We start from the raw sequence: 19,220 nt of genomic DNA on the forward strand, positions 1-19,220 counted from the left end.
AATGCAAAATCTTAATTTCCAAAATAACTTATAAAGAACTACAACAGTAAAACAACTGTAGGGGAACGCAAAGAAGTATAGAGGCATAAAAGAGCAACATTAAAGTAACTGTAGGAAACTTATAATTGTACTTTAATAAATGTACTGAAGTTGTTTCCTCTCAGGATCTAAATGTGAGCCTGTTCCCAGAACGTGAATATGTATCAACCAGCAGCATGAAGCATCACTGCCTGTCTAAAAACAGCCAAGGGAATTCATTGATGTGCAGCCAAACACTCTATATACACACACACACACACACACACACACACACACGTGCAGCCAAACACTCTATATACACACACACACACACACACACACACACACACACACACACACACACACACACACACACACACACACACACACACACACACACACACACACACACACACACACACACACACACACACACACACACACACACACACACACACACACACACACACACACACACACACACACACACACACACACACACACACACACACACACACACACACACACACACACACACACACACACACACACACACACACACACACACCTACAAATTCCCAGATGCAGCTACAGATTGGATGCAGTCACGTTAGATTCATACAAACAGGTGACAATCCAAAGTGTTGACAGAGAAGCAGGGACAAGTCCTCTGACACCTGCTGTCCGGCAGAACCAGGGCACGACAAACACACTGATGCCTCAATAGACCGGCCAATAACCAACAGGCTCTCTGCTGTCAGACAGGAGTCACCCAGTGAATGGGTTTTACAGGAAGCTCTGAAACAGATCAGACTCATTCAAGTGCAACTGGCTGTAAAGCTGTTCCCTTTTAGGTTCGGCTGCTTTCAGACCACGATACAAACTGACGCTTTGAAGCTCTCACCAGCTTGTTTATCACTAAAACCACTTGCTCAAAGATCATCCAAGCCTTTTGCCCTCATCAATGTCTATTTGATCATAGCGTCAAGCATTCTTAGTCAATAGGCAATGGTACTACCTTACCCATCAGTAGCTAAAACCATATTAAACTGTTTTAAGCTTCTGTTTTTTAGCTTTTCATTTTATTTTCAAGTCATGAAACCCAATTTCCCCATCTGATAAATAAAGTTTTCCAATTTCGATTTTGCAAGGATTAGACACATGAACATTAAATGTTTCTTTAAGCACTATTTACACTTCAAAGTAGGGCTGAACGATATATCGTGTCATGGCGATATGCACATGCAGGATATTCACATCGTAGGGACATGCGATTTTATAAATTGTTTATAATTAATTTTTTTTAGGACGTGTGATATTAAGTAGGTACATTAACTAAAACACGTCATGTTACAATTATTTTGCTGCTTGCTACAAAAGGAAAACGTGCGCGGCTCTCGTGTCAGGGGTACTTGAGTGAGTGACATGCAGGCTCTGCATGCACAGCAAACCACCAATCACAATCATTCTTGATCAGATCCCAGCAGGCCCCGCCCCGCTAGTTTGCAGACCATCAAAACACCGGTAAAAAATGAGCGAGGAACAGGAGGACAATACCGGCGAGAATGAAGATTTACTTCCAAAAAGAAAAGCAACATCTGCCATCTGGAACTATTTTGGATACAAAAAGGTTCTTCTCTTCTTCATTCACAGATGAACCCCCTTATTTGAGGGTAAGCAACATGCATTATCATGACATGTTAGATCATGACTTCAAGTCAACCAGTTAAGATCCAGACGTCCGTGACTAAAATCCTTCATCCGGTTAAATATAGTTAAAAAAAACGCAATATATATCGCAGGGGGAAAAAATATCGCAATGTCAGTTTTTTTCAATATCGTGCAGCCCTACTACAAAGATTTTTTTTGGGCAAGCTAGTCATTGAAATGTAGAGAGACCAGGTTGAATCAGTGCAGCTGTAAGTGTACACTGAAGAGGATTAGTTTGGATTAGGCCCGAGTGAAACAGGAACTCAGTGGGGACTCAGGATGTCATTATTTCTGCCGGTCCGGGGAATACTTCCTCCTCAAGAAGGACTCCTGACACTTTTTCACTGCCAGCAGATACTGCAGTAAATATTGTCCAGCCCCCTTTCTTCAACTGAAGCACAACTTTAATGATACCTAAAATACAATACGGTTTAATTAGACAGAGATGAGATCAATTACAATTTGCTCTATTAAAAGAGATTCCATCTGTTTGAATGAGAATATAAACTTATTTAATTAAAACTAAGATAAAGACACCATTTTAAGTCCCAACTTACTCACCGCTTTGTGGCTTGTTTTTACGAAGGTCGGCGTAACAGATGTAAACATTTTTGCAGGAGAAGCACCAATTTCAAACACAGAAGCTTTGACTTACTAAATACATAAGACAGGATGCTCTTGATAGGTTTCATCTACAGCAGCGGTTCCCAACCTTTTTCAACTCGGTGCCCACTTAAGAATCTAAAAATGTTCGCGGCCCACATTCAACCATAAACAATACGGAGGCTAAATTAAGTTCTGATTGGTCAATTCAGAACATGTGACATGTTGTTAATCCAGTAGTACAGACCGCTGTCAAGAACTGTAATGACCGTTGCTAAGGAAGAAAGAGAAAGGAAAAGAGGTTAAAATAAAAATATATCTTAATAATGAAATGTTTACACACATCATAATGTTTTGCAAATTATTTGGCGGCCCACTTGAAATGCGTTCGAGGCCCACAGGTTGGGAACCGCTGATCTACAGTATCTCAATCTTCATTGTTGGAGAGAAAGAAACAAAGTAAAGTGTAGCACCTCAAGGAACAATTGAAATCTGCAAGTATCAACATTTTGTAAGAACATTGAATCTAAGACAATATGTAAAGTGGAATGACTACAAAAAGGTTACCCAACTCTTTAAGATTTGTTTTATGTCCCTAAATACTTACTGTTTTCGTTTAACGTCTTATTTGTTTATGCACAGGTAAAACTAGCCCAACAAACAGAAGACACGCTGGTGAACAAAGGGACGCATGTAGCATCTCCAGATGAATCCTCCAAAATGAATGCAAATGCAATTGTTTGCTAACATCCGGGCCTAACATCTCTTCAAAGACAATACGTCAGTGTTGTGTTCTAGATTGATCCATTGCCCACAAATGGCCAAAGAAATCAATTCTTACCGCTTGAAATATTGACGTGGATCATGACGATGAACAAAGTGGCTACAACAAAATCATATCCCTTACACATTTTACTTTCACATATAGACAGTACTGTAACACAAGCTCACTATAAAGCACGAGTTGTTGAAGCAACCGCCATTGCCAGGAATATTTACCTGCATAGCAGGGTTTCCGTTAGCCGGTAATTACCGGTTTTTAGCTGGTAAAATTGAATAAAAACCGGTAAATTCAAAACCTGCCAGTCAAAATGTCCGATGCTCCGATCGATTGGCCGTCGATCATTATCGGCCGATATTCACTCTTAATAGTTTGATCTGTGCTCAAAGGACGATCAGGAGCAGGGGCGGTTCTAGGGGGGGGGGGGGGCAGAGGGGCCAGTGCCCACCTAACACTGACCTCTGACCCCCCTGTGGCCCCCCTAACACTGAACATTTTTTTTTTTTTTTTTTTTTTTTTTTTTTTTAAATGTATATTTTCTGGTACTCGGTTTGCCAAAAACCGCAGGGTTTTGTTGCTGTAATGTGAGATTGTGCAGACACCCTTATGTAAAGTAGAGATGTAACTGTTCATTGCCTTTATTTGTATATAAATATGGTGTTAGTGCAAACATTGCTCTATAACTTCAGCTGAAGCTAACAGTAATAACTATAAGATCTATCTGAAATAAATAAGTGTACTGAAACAAATACCAATAACTGTATTGCATTGTTTTCTCAATTACTTCATACTGTCTAGTTCTCTTTTTCATCCTGCATTTATTGTGCCCCCCTCAGAAAATAACTGGCCCCCCAGTGGCCCCCCCAGTCAAATTGGTCTAGAACCGCCACTGATCAGGAGAGCTGAATCTGATCGATATGGACATAAACGGCGAGTGAAGTGTAACCGGACACGCAGAGATCAGATCAGCTGCTGCATATTCACCTGAAGCCCCGCCCACTGTTTAGCGCTGCATGAGAAACTGGCGGGCTGTCAGGAGAGAGAGGGAGAGAGGGAGGGAGCGGGGAAAAGAGAGGATCCGTTTCTCCCGTGTTGTTATTCAAAGTTAATGTACACTTTTGAATAACGTACTTCATCTATTGCAAGTAGTTTATTTGAATGTAATAATTATGTTGTTTGTGGAGTCATTTATTGAAAATGAATCTGAATTTTTCGATCTGTTATGATTATAAACTGAAGCAATATAAAAATGAGCCCCATTAACTGCGTTTTAAACATCAGCATATCCGCTCATAGTCCGGTAATTACCTGCTAACGGAAACTCTGCTACACAATTCTTATTATTGAAACATGACCGGTAAGTTTCAAATTTGTCCGGTAAAATAAATTCTGTTCGGACATTTGACCGGCGAGAAAAAACCCTAGCGGAAACCCTGCTGCATAGTACAGGCACACATCACTAAAGCTAGAGCAAATGTTCACTGACAAACAGCCGAATTAAAAGAATACATGTTTATTAGAAGCAATCTGTAACCTTAAACTTTGCAATTTAAACTCCTCCAATTAGCGTCCCCCCCCCCACCTTGATTTGATTAGCCTGCGGCGCGCTACCTGCTCTGTTGTGATGAGCTCCTCAGATATCTGCAGGTGATCAGATGTGTCTGAAGTCATTCACTAAGTGACAAGCAGCACACAAACACGCAGGCATACATGAACACACGTACATAAACATCTCTCCTGACTAATAAGCACTGCATGTGTTGCGTAGGTCGACACACACTCACACACAGAATATAATATATTCCCCTGCAACACAGAAAACATTCATCATTTTACCCGAATGCACACATTTACTTTCATTGAGTGTTATTTGCAAGTGAATTTAGATGATTTATTTACGCTGCTCTACATCATTTCTCCTTAAAATCAACTGCTCGCCAGACACGTTTTAAAAAAAGGCAAATCTCCAGCAGGCAATAAAGCAACCTACGAGAAAACCTGTTCAGCCATTTCCTGCTAAAAAGGAATAAAGATGCTCCTACGTGATCAAATTACCAATCTTGATGCGCAGTATCTGCTCGGATACCGATGCCATCAGAGTTCAGAAAGCTGTGATTCATGTTCTGGCTCGTCCAATGAATATCTTTGCTGGGGGAAATTGCCTAATAAATATGCGCCGGATCGCAGTGACTGTGCATGTCTTGAATTGTACGGCTCGTAAAGGGGCTTAGGAGCACAAAGGCATGAAATCAGTCATCACCTTGCGCAGCCTGCATGTCATGTTAACACTCATCAAGACAAATATCAAATCAAGTCTAAATAGAAGCATTAAATCAAACTGAATTGTTTTTATTGCTGCAAATAGCACCGATACAATTACACTGTTATGGTTCTTTAAATAGATTAAAATGCCATTCATATTTGTTTGCCTTTTTTTAACACTTCAGAAGATTCCTTTGCTCTCAAGCTGATCCCTTGTTTTTTGTTGCAGCCCTGTATGAACATAGAACATTATTTTGACTCTGCAGGTCTTCAAAGTCACTCTGCAGACTTGAAAGGTTCGGCAGTGGACGTAAAAAAAAACAACAAGAAGTGTGTGTTAAAACCTCAGGACTACTTTGAAGTGTTCTGGACATTTTGTTGGGGCATTTGTAAAAGAAGAACCGAAACACAAAACAAGCTGCCCGGTCGCTGGGAGTTGAGCATCCAACAACAAATACTTCTTACTTCTGCTCAGGCTCTCTTCAAAGACTTGTAAAGAAACGATGTATTTGTTGACAGACTTTGCCGTTTAAATCTTCATGCTAACAGCTTGTTCTAGCATTGAAGCTTAAATAATAATAATAACAATAATAATAATAATAATACATTTTATTTTTAGGCGCCTTTCATGACACCCAAGGACACCGTACGATTTTTAAAAAATAAAAATAACTAAATTAAAAATAAATAAAATAAAAGCTAATAGGCAACAGAACATGATAAAAAAACACAAACAGGAAATCATGGAGGAGACAGTCAAGTGCAACACACTGCAGCTTTGTTTCAAAACTCTCAAATTAAAAACACTTCCAAATAAATGTTTCTAAATAATTTTCTTTTAATAATAATTCAATATTTAGTACTTAAATTGCTAGTTTATTGAATTGTCTAATTACATGTTTGACAGTAATTCACTGCAACAGGGAAAATAAGAAAGAAAGTGAAATTGGAAAACTGAATTAATGATTTTTTAATGGATTGTATTGATCCAATCCTTGAAGAAGGGCAATACATGTTGACATAATGGATAAACAATTGACATAGATCAATATTTTCTCAATTTAGAGAGCTAATGTGTATTTTGTGGGAAGTAAGCACCACATAACTCAAGCTTATATCCGACACTTAGGTCGGTGAGGGTTTTCAGTATCCTGCCTGAAACAAACATTATGAGAAGTTATAAACAATAATAATAAAACAATTCTGAGTGTGTGGGTGATTGTTTGAAGTTCTGATTTATAACATTGCATTGGCAATTAAATATAAAACCCAATCATTTGTATTGAAAAGGGGAAAATTATTATTTATTGGCCATTTTGTTCCTGTAGCATGTGAGGCTGTTCATTGCACATCACTACATGAAACAGTATGATAGTCCAGCATACAATGGTTTACTTTTCTCACTTTATCGATTAAGGGGTCAACAATGTGGGTGTTACTAGCAAAGGTCACAGTGTCATAGAAAGCAAAGCTATTAGCAGTGCTTCTCAAAGTGTGGTCCGCGGACCACTGGTGGTCCGTGAGTGCCCCCTAGTGGTCCGTGAGTATATTGGTAACATTTCACATTTGAAATAAATACATTTAGTTAAGTTTTTCGCACTCTCGCGGGAATATCTCCGCAATGGAGCGAGCTTAAGTTTCACTTTCGATTGCATGATATAGCCCAGATAAGCACCTTCATCACACATGTTGCCACTTGTTTGTACAATTTTCAGGCGATTTGTAAAAAACTATGTGTTTTTGGATATTTGTGGAGTTAGGTGGTCCGCGAGTGTTTTTTTATCGGTTAAGTGGTCCTTGGTATGAAAAAGTTTGAGAAACACTGCTATTAGGAACATAAATGAGAGTCCGACTACAAAACTAGATTATGACTTAGGCAGTTTTATCTGATACTGATCCCCTGAAGGAAGAGGGCAGGTGCTGCCGTCGGACAAACCAGAGACTCCATCACCAAACCTCTGAAGGTGTTTTGGTCTCTGGCTTTGTTCTAGATGGGGACAAAGACAACGTGTGAAGACCTGGAACCAGCCCAAGCGCACAAAGGAGCAGATTTCATCGGACCGACTGACATTTGAGAATGTCCTCACCAAGACAATAACAGCCAAAACCTGCTTTTTCAGTTTGAATTAAATCAACTTCACTTATTTGAATTATTACATTCCTTGAATTACATTTCTTCAAAAATCCAAAGTCTTGCCTTCCTCCGTTTCTTTTCTAAAATGACAGTTCACAACAACATCACACATTCAATTTGATGGATGGATTTCTGTATACAAACATACAACAACCGCCAGGAGACTTCATGGAGACTTCCCAACGCCTGAGCTCTTTCTGGTCACGCTCCAGCAGCTCAGAGGAATATGGGAACAGGTATCTGTATAAACAGCTGGGAGGCAAACAGGCCTTCACTTCAACAGCTGCTATTGATATGGATAATGAAAAAGGGAACAATACACTGGGATATAAACACACACACAGACACAGTTTCTGAACAGATGCTGGCTGGCAGGCAGGTTTGAATACATTCTGTTGAATAGGTGAGTCAACACCTTACAATCCTGTCAACAGCATCACCGTGTGTGCGTGTGCGTGTGCGTGTGTGTGTGTGTGTGTGTGTGTGTAAGCTTGAGTTATGTGGTGCTTACTTCATTTTTTCATTTTTAGTTTATCCATTATGTCAACATGTATTGCTCTTCTTCATTAATTCAGTTTTCCAATTTCACTTTCTTTCCCTGTTGCAGTGAATAACCTTGAAACATGTAATTATACAATTCAATAAACTAGCAATTTAAGTACTTAATATTACATTTTAATTTAAAAGAACATTGAGGAGGCAGCCAGAATTGTAAGTTACTTTTGCAGAGTTTAATTTGAGTGTTTTGAAACAAAGCTGCAGTGTGTTATTCAAACTCCAAAGCTAGAACAAGCCTTCAGCTGTTAGTTAGCATGAAGATTGAAACTGCAAAGTCTGTCAAGAAATAGTCTTTGAAGAGAGCCTGAGCATTTTAACTAAGAATGATTTGTTGTTGGATGCTCTATTCCCAGCGGAGGGCGAGTAAGGGGACAGAATAGAATAAGATGATAAAATAGAGTAGGATTGAGTGGATGAAGTCAAAATAAAGTATACAGAGAGAGTAGCACAAAGTAAAGAGGAATAGAAGACAAACAAAAAACAGAACAGAGTACGATAAAACATTAAGAGAATAGAAGTTAGAGAATAGAAAGACAATGAAATAAAAACGAATAGCACAGAATAGAATAATTTGACTAAAGCAGAACAGACAGACGAAGCCAATTAAACGAGTCGTACATCATGTCTGCAGGCCAGAGGCGTCACTTCTCATCCTAATTACTCTTCAAGCAGCGACCCAGCTCTCATGATAAGCCTACAATTATCCCTACGACCTCTTCAACTGATCAAAATCTGCTTAAAGCATGCAATCCCTTTAAAAAGTATGTGTTAAAACTCATCAACTTTAATTGGAGCGTGATACTTAGCTCTGTAAACTGTGAATACGCCGCACGACTTGCAACTTCCCTCCCCCCTCGAGATGGGGCTGATTGATGAGTCATGGAGAAAGACTAATGGGAAGGCAGGACATACATATTTGATACGAAAGCAATCTTTCATGTAATAGCAAATGTTGTGAACCAGTAGCTCAGCTTACGAGCAAGTAAGGATTTAGAATGTAAAGTAACTGTTATTCTGAATATCGGTGTGTAAAGGCTTCCTTGTAGGTGAGTTGGTTTTTTCAGTGCTTTTCATCTGCAATTTCAAAAAAGGCGATATTAGCTCACAGTAACACTTCAGAGAGTCCAACAAATGTTTCATTGTCAGATCAGATAACAATAGTATCACACTTTCACACTACTAGACTACAAATAAAGTGTTGTGACTATGTCTTGGTCGGTTGTGATGCTATCGCAGTGATACAGTCTGTCCAAGTGTGTATATATATATATATATATACAGAGAGACAGAAATAAACAGCTTCTGTGTTCCCGCTGAAGTCTCCAGCAGCACATTTGTACATGATGGCACGCACAGAATCTCACGATGAAAACAATGCAAGTATAGCTGTTGTTGAAACACAGGCTAGGTGGGTTAGGTTCTCTGTAACCCTTCATTACGAAACGACCTACAGTCAAGAGCAAAGGTGGCGAGAGAGTGTGTTTCAGACCCGTGTGATGCTGAAAGTTACAAATCCTAAACCCAACTGGTAACTTTAACCCTAGATCCAACTCCAAGAGCCTTTACAGAAATAATGACGACCTGGACATCTCAACATTCGAAAGAAATGTCCTCGGGTGGCAAACACTGGAAACTGCTCTCATAAAGATTGACATAGAAACCATAGACTGTATCTATAAAGATAGAAACACACAAAGATCAGGTACAGAAGAGATGATGATACATCCTGCAGTTTTTCAACACATTTGCCACAAGCTTATTTTTTCCAGTAGCTCTAGACATGTAATTTGAATTCTTAAGTCGTACAACTTTGACATCTCACTGAGCGCGCGATGTGATGCAACTGGCGAAGCGACAGAATCTTAAAGAAAGGGACTTGTTCGATGCAACACAGTGACTTACGTTTGGTTTGCCGAAGCTCAAATCCCACCAGGAGGCTCTACCTGAGGCTGCTCCGTCTTCACTGTGCTGTGGATGCGTTAACGTGCTGCATCTTAAACGGTGGGCTCGTAAAAACTCACTATAACTTCATCAACACGCAAAAAAAACGTGAATTATACTTATTGCAAATGGTAACTTCCCAACAGAGAGGAAACCAGGACGTATATTAGTCAGATTCTCCCTGCAGCTCTTCCATTACAGACATTGCCAACTAAAACATGGGGGGATACTTTTCAAATTCCCCCAAATGTTTTGTATTACATTACATGTCACTTGTTAGACGCTTTTATCCAAAGCGACTAACATACATTCAGTACTGTGGGCAATCCCCACTGGAGCAATTTGAGGTGAAGTGTCTCACCCAGGGACACAACGACATGCTGACTGCAGTGGGACTCGAACATGCTACCCCCTGATTCCAAGTCCAGAACGCTATCCACTGAGCCACAGCCTCCCCAGCCTTGTATGCTTTATGTCACCATATTTCAATCTGTGTCTCGTCTTCTTCTCTCTGCACGATGTGTAAAATGCAGCCATGACTCACAGAGCATCCGGGCACAATGAAAGCCAGAGTCCCTGTCCATCCATCATGAAAACACTGAGGGGGGTGATGTCTATTTTCACATGTTCCTCCATTCATTACTAGGCCAGGGGCATTTTAGAGGGAAGGAGATTGCCTGTGGAAGGGAGTAATTTCGTGCCCTTTATTGAGTTTTAGATGATATGACGAGGAGACCGGCGCATTAGTGTGTGGGGATTGAAAACATTAAAATAACGACCAAAGAAACTACAAAAAGACAGCTGCAAAGTGACTCAAGATTACTACTGAAAGACTTCAAGGGGTTCAAGATGACTGCAAGAGACTCTATGAAGTGACTTAACACAAGTTCCAACATGACTACAAAGTGACTCAAGATGACTACAAAGTTATTAAAAAACAATGACAGAGACTCAGGATGACAGAAAGAGACAACAACAAAGATACTCAAGATGACTACAAAGAGACATAAGAACTGCACAGAGATCATTCTGGCAACAACTGTACCCAAAATAACTACAACGAGAGAATTAGAAATACAGCAGTTTGTGTCTCTTTCTCCCATGTAGTGTGTGGGGCGTTTAGCATCCAAGTCCCCGGGGCCCGTCCTCTCATAACCCACTCATAAAGAAAGCACTTTTCTCTTACCTTTCTGTACACGATCATGTTGGGAGAGTCGTCGTCGGGGTCCACGGTGCTCATGGACCTCATGGAGAGTAGAGGTCGGGTCGGGGTTGTGTGGACGCTCTCCTTCGCTTCTTCTTCAGACTCTTCATCAGCCTCCGTCTCCTCCACAGAGCTCGGCTGCTCCTCTTCCTCCTGCTGCTGCTGCTGCTGCTGCTGAGGTGCCTCAGCCATCTCTAGCTTTCAGTCTTCTTCACCTGCGTCAGTCTCTCTCTTCCCCCGATCTGTATTTCCTTTGTGCTCTCTCCTCAGTGTAGAAGCTGCTGTTAGGAGAAGAAGAAAAATGAATTAGACACGACTTACGACCGGCTTCAGTCATCCGTCTCTCTCTTCTTTCTGTCTTCTGTCAGCAGGAACAGGATGGATGACATTGGGGCCTCATAAATTCTCTCTTTTAGTTTTCTCTGTTATCTCTTATCTGCAATTATTCAAGCTCTGCTGTCGCATGACATTGAAGAGACAGCAGAAGAGAGGACATCATGTTCACTTTTTGCCTTTCTTTACAGCTTCTCAATGATAGCAGAACATAACAAGCTAATTCTCCAGTAAAGATTGGGATTGTATGACTAGCAAGCACTTACAAGAAGGAAATAATGTACTTTTTAATATACATAATACTATGAATCATGCTTATTTTTGTATATTTATACTTTTTATAAATGATACACATGAAAAAGGGACATCTGAGATACATGCATCTTAATTATTTACAATTCAGATTAACAAAGCATACACAAGTCAATCTCCTTGTTAGTAAACGTAAAGAGAAACCAAGGACACAGCAACATATGGCCCTGTTCGGTAGACACACACACACACACACACACACACACACACACACACACCACACACACACACACACACACACACACACACACACACACACACACACACACACACACACACACACACACACACACACAACACACACACACACACACACACACACACACACACACACACACACACACACACACACACACACACACACACACACACACACACACACACACACACACACACACACACACACACACACACACACACATCTGGCATCCAATAACTAAGGGCTGTCTGCCTCTTTTCTGATGAAAGCTGTCAAAATATTGACGCCTGAGGACAGATGAGCTGAGACGAAGTGAGAAGAAAAACAACAACAAAGGAGAATAAACTCCGGACTCTACTTCCTACATCCATCCATCCAGGACTTTCTGCTTTACAAACTACATCCCAACATATTTCATCCCAACCATAACTAGGACCAGTTATCTCTCCACTTATATCATCCTAAATAAAAGTACACAACTTCCTTTCACTTATGCATGACAAAGCACGTTCATCTTCAGCCAGCTGGCTTCCTTACTGAATAAATACGACACCACGAATAGGCAACATGGTTAAATTGTAAAAAATAATTGTGCGTTTCATTCCTTTACTTGCTCCATCTATCATCTCAAACCACACACATAAATGATCTAGTACCAGCCTTGTATTGTACAGTTTACAATTAGAAAATACTTCTTTATGTGGCAGTTTGTTGGAATTGCATCTAAAATCAATTGTAATTGATTGAGCACATTGTCGATGACATCTCTAATTGCATAATATTCCAAACACGTATCTTACAATTGTATTCCACTTTAAATGATTTATCATTGCTGTAAACTTCCACTTGCACAAACACAGTACTTTTACCCGTATACTTTTCCCGTTTAATTCCGTTAGTGCGTGGAATTTTGCGTTCACACCAAAAAGATAACTTTTACCCCCATGTGTAGTCCCTGCTAGAGAGGTGGGACTATCCTGGGGAGAAAAAAGTACCAATTTCTGATTGGCTGGGCGAATTGCAAACCACGCTCCGTAAAACTCTGAAAGGTTTTTTGAAGCCGCCATTGTATTTGCTGGCATTAGCATTATTAGTATTAGCCCCGTGCGCCATCGGAGAGAGACTAACTTATGGCAACAACAAAAAAAACATGGGAGCGGTGGAGATGAGGAGGTGTCGGCGTTCTGGCGATTTACTCGGAAGGCTTCAGTAGAAGCTGCTGGGACTCCCAGCAGCTTCTACTGAAGCCAGTCCCAAGGAACTAAGTGCTGGGAACTAAGTGCTGGGAACTAAGTACGGCAAAGTACTTGGTGTGAAAGCGGCAATTGAAGCAAAACAAAGCTTCAGGTTTGCTGGCAACTTGCATTATCTCAGGAAATTTAGTAAAGCTGTGACTTAATTGCCAGTCAATTATTCCTCCACACCCTGTCAAACAGAGCCTGCCCTCTTAAATCCAGCAAGGTTAACGTAAAAATACTTTTAAAAAAACATCAAGATACTCACAATAAACAGATGCAAGGGGGGGAAAAGCTCTGCTTGGACCTTGACCAAGCAAAGGGATCCCAGAGCATTTAATGACATCAATGGAGGAGAGCACCTATGTCCTGGCATGCAAGTGCTCATGGGAAATGCAGTCCACATTAGTAGTTCTGGAGTCTCAACATAGGAGGTTCCAGGAATATAACATATTAAGAGTAAAAAGAAGAAAATACAATTACTGTTTTACCCTGTTGAAAGTATTGATGCTAAGCCAGCTGCTGACTAACTGTATATGTATCATACAGACAGGAGAATGGTATTAATCCTCTCATCTAACTCTCGACAGTAAAACAAATAAGACTGTAAGCAGAGGATTACAACTGCCCTGGCTCCGTCTGCAAATCATAATGCTGTCTACAAGTATCTAAACAATACATTTTTGATTTTACAGGAAGTGTTTGGTTGCTTGCTAACACTGAGAGACCAACATATTCAACTAGTCTTGCATGTTGCCGCCCTACACACTCATTATTACATTTACACTACATGACACTGTGGTGTTATGTACAGCTGTTGAAAATGTCCAAATCTATATTTGATGCAAACACAACATGCTCCACTTTTCAAAACTAACTTCCAATGCTGCCTGGCTGTCTACTCAAAGTAGAGTAGAACACTTTGATTTATCTGTGGTGTGTGTGTGTGTGTGTGTGTGTGTGTGTGTGTGTGTGTGTGTGTGTGTGTGTGTGTGTGTGTGTGTGTGTGTGTGTGTGTGTGTGTGTGTGTGTGTGTGTGTGTGTGTGTGTGTGTGTGTGTGTGTGTGTGTGTGTGTGTGTGTGTGTGTGTGTGTGTTAACTTCACAGTCCCCTCGCTACACGCTGCTTCTGGAATCACATGCAGCCGGCCTGGGATCAATAACTCCAACATTCGTTCTGACTCTTTATTTTGCATTTAAATGAAATGTTCAGGGTGAATACGCTCCTCCGATCAGCCTTAATCACAAAATGATTCCGTGATTATCTGATGAGGTGCTGTGGTCGCCCTAATGGATTTAAAGTAATAACTTCATCAGGTGTGGTCACCTTGAGAGAAAGCTAGAGGGGATTTAAAGTATGCTTTCTTACAGAGAAAGCAAACCAGTGTGTCTTCAATCAGGATGAACACAGCAGATCCCATTGTTATTCTTAACTGAACTGATTACGCTTTTTTCTTCTTATCCCATGCTGTGTTGACAGGAAGTAGATGCAGAGTGAGACTTCTCGTTGCGTGTCGTGGACCCTCCACAGTGCCACACACAACTAACGTTTTTTTCGAGCCCCCTCCCCCATCCTCTACTCCAGATGAGACTGGCTGAGGATGCCTGAATGTTTTACGCTGAGTGCTGGTTGTAAAATACCATCTATCCAGCAGGCAGCCATCTTTTATGCACAAGGAGGCATAATGATAAACCCAATGTGTGTGAAACCAATATCAGGGCACTCCAGTCATATTGTGTGAATAACCAAACTGGTTTGTATAATTTGATTTTAAGGAGACTTAAAAAAAGAACTAAGAACTTGACATACCCAAAAAGTGACCTGAGACTTGGATCAGATTAATTGAGTCTCACATCTCGTTACACTGACAATACATAATTGGCACCATATGCTGGATCATTGAGATGGAGCCTCAACAGAAACTGACATTAAGTAGGCAGGGGTATCTCAAGACTTTTGACAAGCTAATAACTCTCCAAGTTTGGCATGTAGTTCAGGTTTGATTGAATGGGAGCACATCTGGCATAAAACAGCTGTTTGAGGGTTTCTCTCTGCGGATCATCACCTCCACGGAGCTCTCGCACCTCCGCCGCGCGCCGCGCGCTCGAAGACGATTTCGCGCGCTCCGCGCGCAGGAGCACGCAGCGCCGCTCTCTCTCTCGCGTCTCTCTCTCGCTCTCTCTCCTCGCTCTCTCTCTTCTCTTCTATCTCTCTCTCTCACACACCTACACACACACACACACACACACACACACACACACACACAGACAACATCAACACACCAACACACCACACACACACACACACACACACACACACACACACACACACACGTATTTCTCCTTTTTATGCCCGGTAGTTGCAGACTGTCATGCCCATTATCACCCAAATAGTGAACACACACAAACCCCTGTGTGTGACACCCCTCTGAGTGTCACTTAACTAAGCAGCCAACTGCTCCTTTCAATCACAAGTGGGATTAACATCATCACACATGCACGCACACATACTTTACACCTCATACATGTACATTACTGTAACATCCCACATTCATCCAGCTCCTCTCTGAGAGTAACATCACAGCACTGACACTATCAACACATTAATGCGCGAATCGAAACATAAATTAGGTCCTTTGTAGTGTAATGTTCCTCACTCTGTCCTCATGTATTCAACCATTCATTCATCACCTCGCTGCCTCTATCCCTTGTCCCCTCTTCCTTACCTGAGCGCTGGCTTCTCTCTCCGAGCTCCGGAGCCAAAAAACCGGAGAGCTGCTGCACAGAGAGAGAGAGAGAGAGAGAGAGAGAGAGAGAGAGAGAGAGAGATTCTCTCTCCATCACTCAAATGCCGCGTGTGTGTGTGTGTGTGTGTGTGTGTGTGTGTGTGTGTGTGTGTGTGTGTGTGTGTGTGTGTGTGTGTGTGTGTGTGTGTGTGTGTGTGTGTGTGTGTGTGTGTGTGTGTCAAACAGAGCCTGCCCTCTTACATCTAGCAAGGTTAAAGTTAAATACTTGTTAAATCATACTCACAATAAACAGATGTAAGGAAAGACTTACATGTGGAGGAAAGAAAGCTCTGCTCCAGAGCTGGACTTTGACCAAGCAAATGTTTGACAAAAGGGAGCATTTAAGATATAAATGGAGAGCACCTGCGTCTTGGCATGCAAGTGCTCATGGGAAATGCAGTTCACATTAGTAGTTCAGTCTAAACTTAGGAGGTCCCATGAATATAACATATTACAAAGAGTAAAAATAAGTAAATACAGCACAAACAACTCTTACTGTTTTACCCTGTTGAAAGTATTGATGCTAAGCCAGCTGCTAACTGTATCATACAGACAGGAGAATGGTATTAATCCTCTCATGTAACTCTCGACAGTAAAACAAATAAGACTGTAAGCAGAGGATTACAACTGCCCTGGCTCCGTCTGCAAATCATAATGCTGTCTACAAGTATCTAAACAATACATTTTTGATTTGACAGGAAGTGTTTGGTTGCTTGCTAACACTGAGAGACCAACATATTCAACTATTCTTGCATGTTGCCGCCCTACACACTCATTATTACATTTACACTACATGACACTGTGGTGTTATGTACAGCTGTTGAAAATGTCCAAATCCATATTTGATGCAAACACAACATGCTCCACTTTTCAAAACTAACTTCCAATGCTGCCTGGCTGTCTACTCAAAGTAGAGTAGAACACTTTGATTTATCGGCGATGCAGAGTGTGTGTGTGTGTGTGTGTGTGTGTGTGTGTGTGTGTGTGTGTGTGTGTGTGTGTGTGTGTGTGTGTGTGTGTGTGTGTGTGTGTGTGTGTGTGTGTGTGTGTGCAGTGTTGGAAAGTATTCTTGTACTTTCTTTTGACATACTTGTACTTTACTTTACTATTTTTACATTAATGCTACTTGATGGACTCTTGGGCTGTGACTCAGATCCATTATTTCACTGGGATTTTAGCTGAATGATATTCAAACTACCTTTTTGTCTATCCGTCTAAAGCACACATTGGCTGCCATCTAAAAGTAGCTTTCCTTAAATCTACTTCATGTATATGGTTGACTCCAAAGTCTTTATAAAGCGTTGCTCTCTCATTATCTTGTTGAGGTCTTACCTGATTGAAAATCGAATGCATGTGAGGTTGACAGGTTTGTTGGAGAATAAAGATGGAGGTGAACTCGCAGTTTCTTAGCACAAACTTGAAAGCATTGTTTCAGTCAGTACCTTTAGTAGAGGTTGCATGATGAAAGGAGTTCATTATATCTGGATGGCATTTTCTAAAGATAATGAGTTTTTTATTCAATTGGAGAAAAATAAAGAGTCCAGAGTTGAGATAACAACAACCAGGTAACCTGAGATGCTTAATTATGTATCCTGAGATAACGGGAACAAAATCAACCTTCACCAGCTTCTAAATGGCTTTTATTTTATTTTATTTATTTAATTGTTTATTTGGCAGGGGCAATGCACAGTAATGAACACTTACATATTTCAAATGAATAGAGAAAATCACTTTGAAACTGTGGAACAAATGCACTCAGAAACGTTGTAATATTTGAATGGTCAAATATTAGACTCTTCTCCTTGTGCGACAAAACCAATAAACATCTCAACTAATATTTGTCTTTTCCCCACATTCACCTCTTTCTCTGTTCCTGGCTCAGTATAAACTCTCCTTATTTCTCATGTTGAACATCTCCGAGGCGGCAGATCAGCTCTGAGCTGATGGAAACGTTTGGCCGCGCGCGGAAGCACATCAAAGTATCTGATGCAATGATGTACTGAGGGAAGAAACTGGGTACGTACTGTAGTGAGAAGGGATTATACTCCTCTCTCTGTACAGTGAGGGGATTCAACTGCAGATCACATTCAGCATGTCAACTCACAGCTTGTTGACAGAGGTGTGGGCAGTTTATTTTCACTTCTTTTTGTCGCTGCTTTTAATTGAACTATTCATATCTTAAACTGCACTGTAACTTTTATCCATTTTTTTTTTTTTGTATTAGCTTTTTTTTTTTAATGCTTAATGTCTTTAATTTTTTGTAAAGCACTTTGAATTGCCTTGTGTTGAAAAGTGCTATATAAATAAACTTGCCTTGCTGCTGACTGGGGAGGCTAAAAATATTAGCTGCCCTAATTCAAGTAAAAATAACAGGGTGCTTCAAAAGCCAGTTGTCTCTGTCTATCTCACTGACATCTGACGTTTAATGTGCAAAATGGCAAAATGGACGCCGATATGCTCACAAATCAATACATGCACTTACCAGCTAACTGTCGTCAAAAACAACATTGATACTAATGGAGCACTCTGGCCTGACACACACACACACACACACACACACACACACACACACACACACACACACACACACACACACACACACACACACACACACACACACACACACACACACACACACACACACACACACACACACACACACACACACACACACACACACACACACACACACACACACACGTCTACTACAGTCTCCACTCTGGACCAACTGAATTATTGAGTAACAGTAAACAGGAAGAGAAGATCCCACTGGGAAGTCTCTGCGTGTGCGTGTGTGTGTGTGTGGTTGGAAGGGAGTTGCCCCACTTACTCTTCTCAGTAACTCATGAACTCACACAAATACAAATGTCCTTAAGAAAGCTATACTCACAAAATGATATGGGCCAAGTCTCTATCACAACATAAATAAATGCGTGGCTTTAAAGGATAACATGACTCCTACCAAGCCCCTCGGTGAGCCTGAGAACATTTGCTTGAAGATAAAACAAATATTTGGAATTCATCCGTCCATCTTCTGCTACTACTGGGTGGTGGTGCAGTTACAGAGAAAGCAAAGTAGCCCAGATGCCCTTCTTCTCCCTGGCTCCTTCCTCTACCTCCTGCTGGGCGATCCTGAGGCGTTTCC

The 19,220-nt window shown here is 40.9% G+C and overlaps 1 pseudogene; it reads right to left on the reverse strand.

The window, feature by feature from the left end:
- LOC117439665 (regulator of G-protein signaling 6-like) overlaps positions 1-13,631 on the reverse strand; it is a 93,036-nt pseudogene extending 79,405 nt beyond the window's left edge.
- Positions 13,632-19,220: the final 5,589 nt, after the last annotated feature.

Source organism: Pseudochaenichthys georgianus, chromosome 24, assembly GCF_902827115.2.
Source record: "Pseudochaenichthys georgianus chromosome 24, fPseGeo1.2, whole genome shotgun sequence".
NCBI classification, from domain to species: domain Eukaryota; kingdom Metazoa; phylum Chordata; class Actinopteri; order Perciformes; family Channichthyidae; genus Pseudochaenichthys; species Pseudochaenichthys georgianus.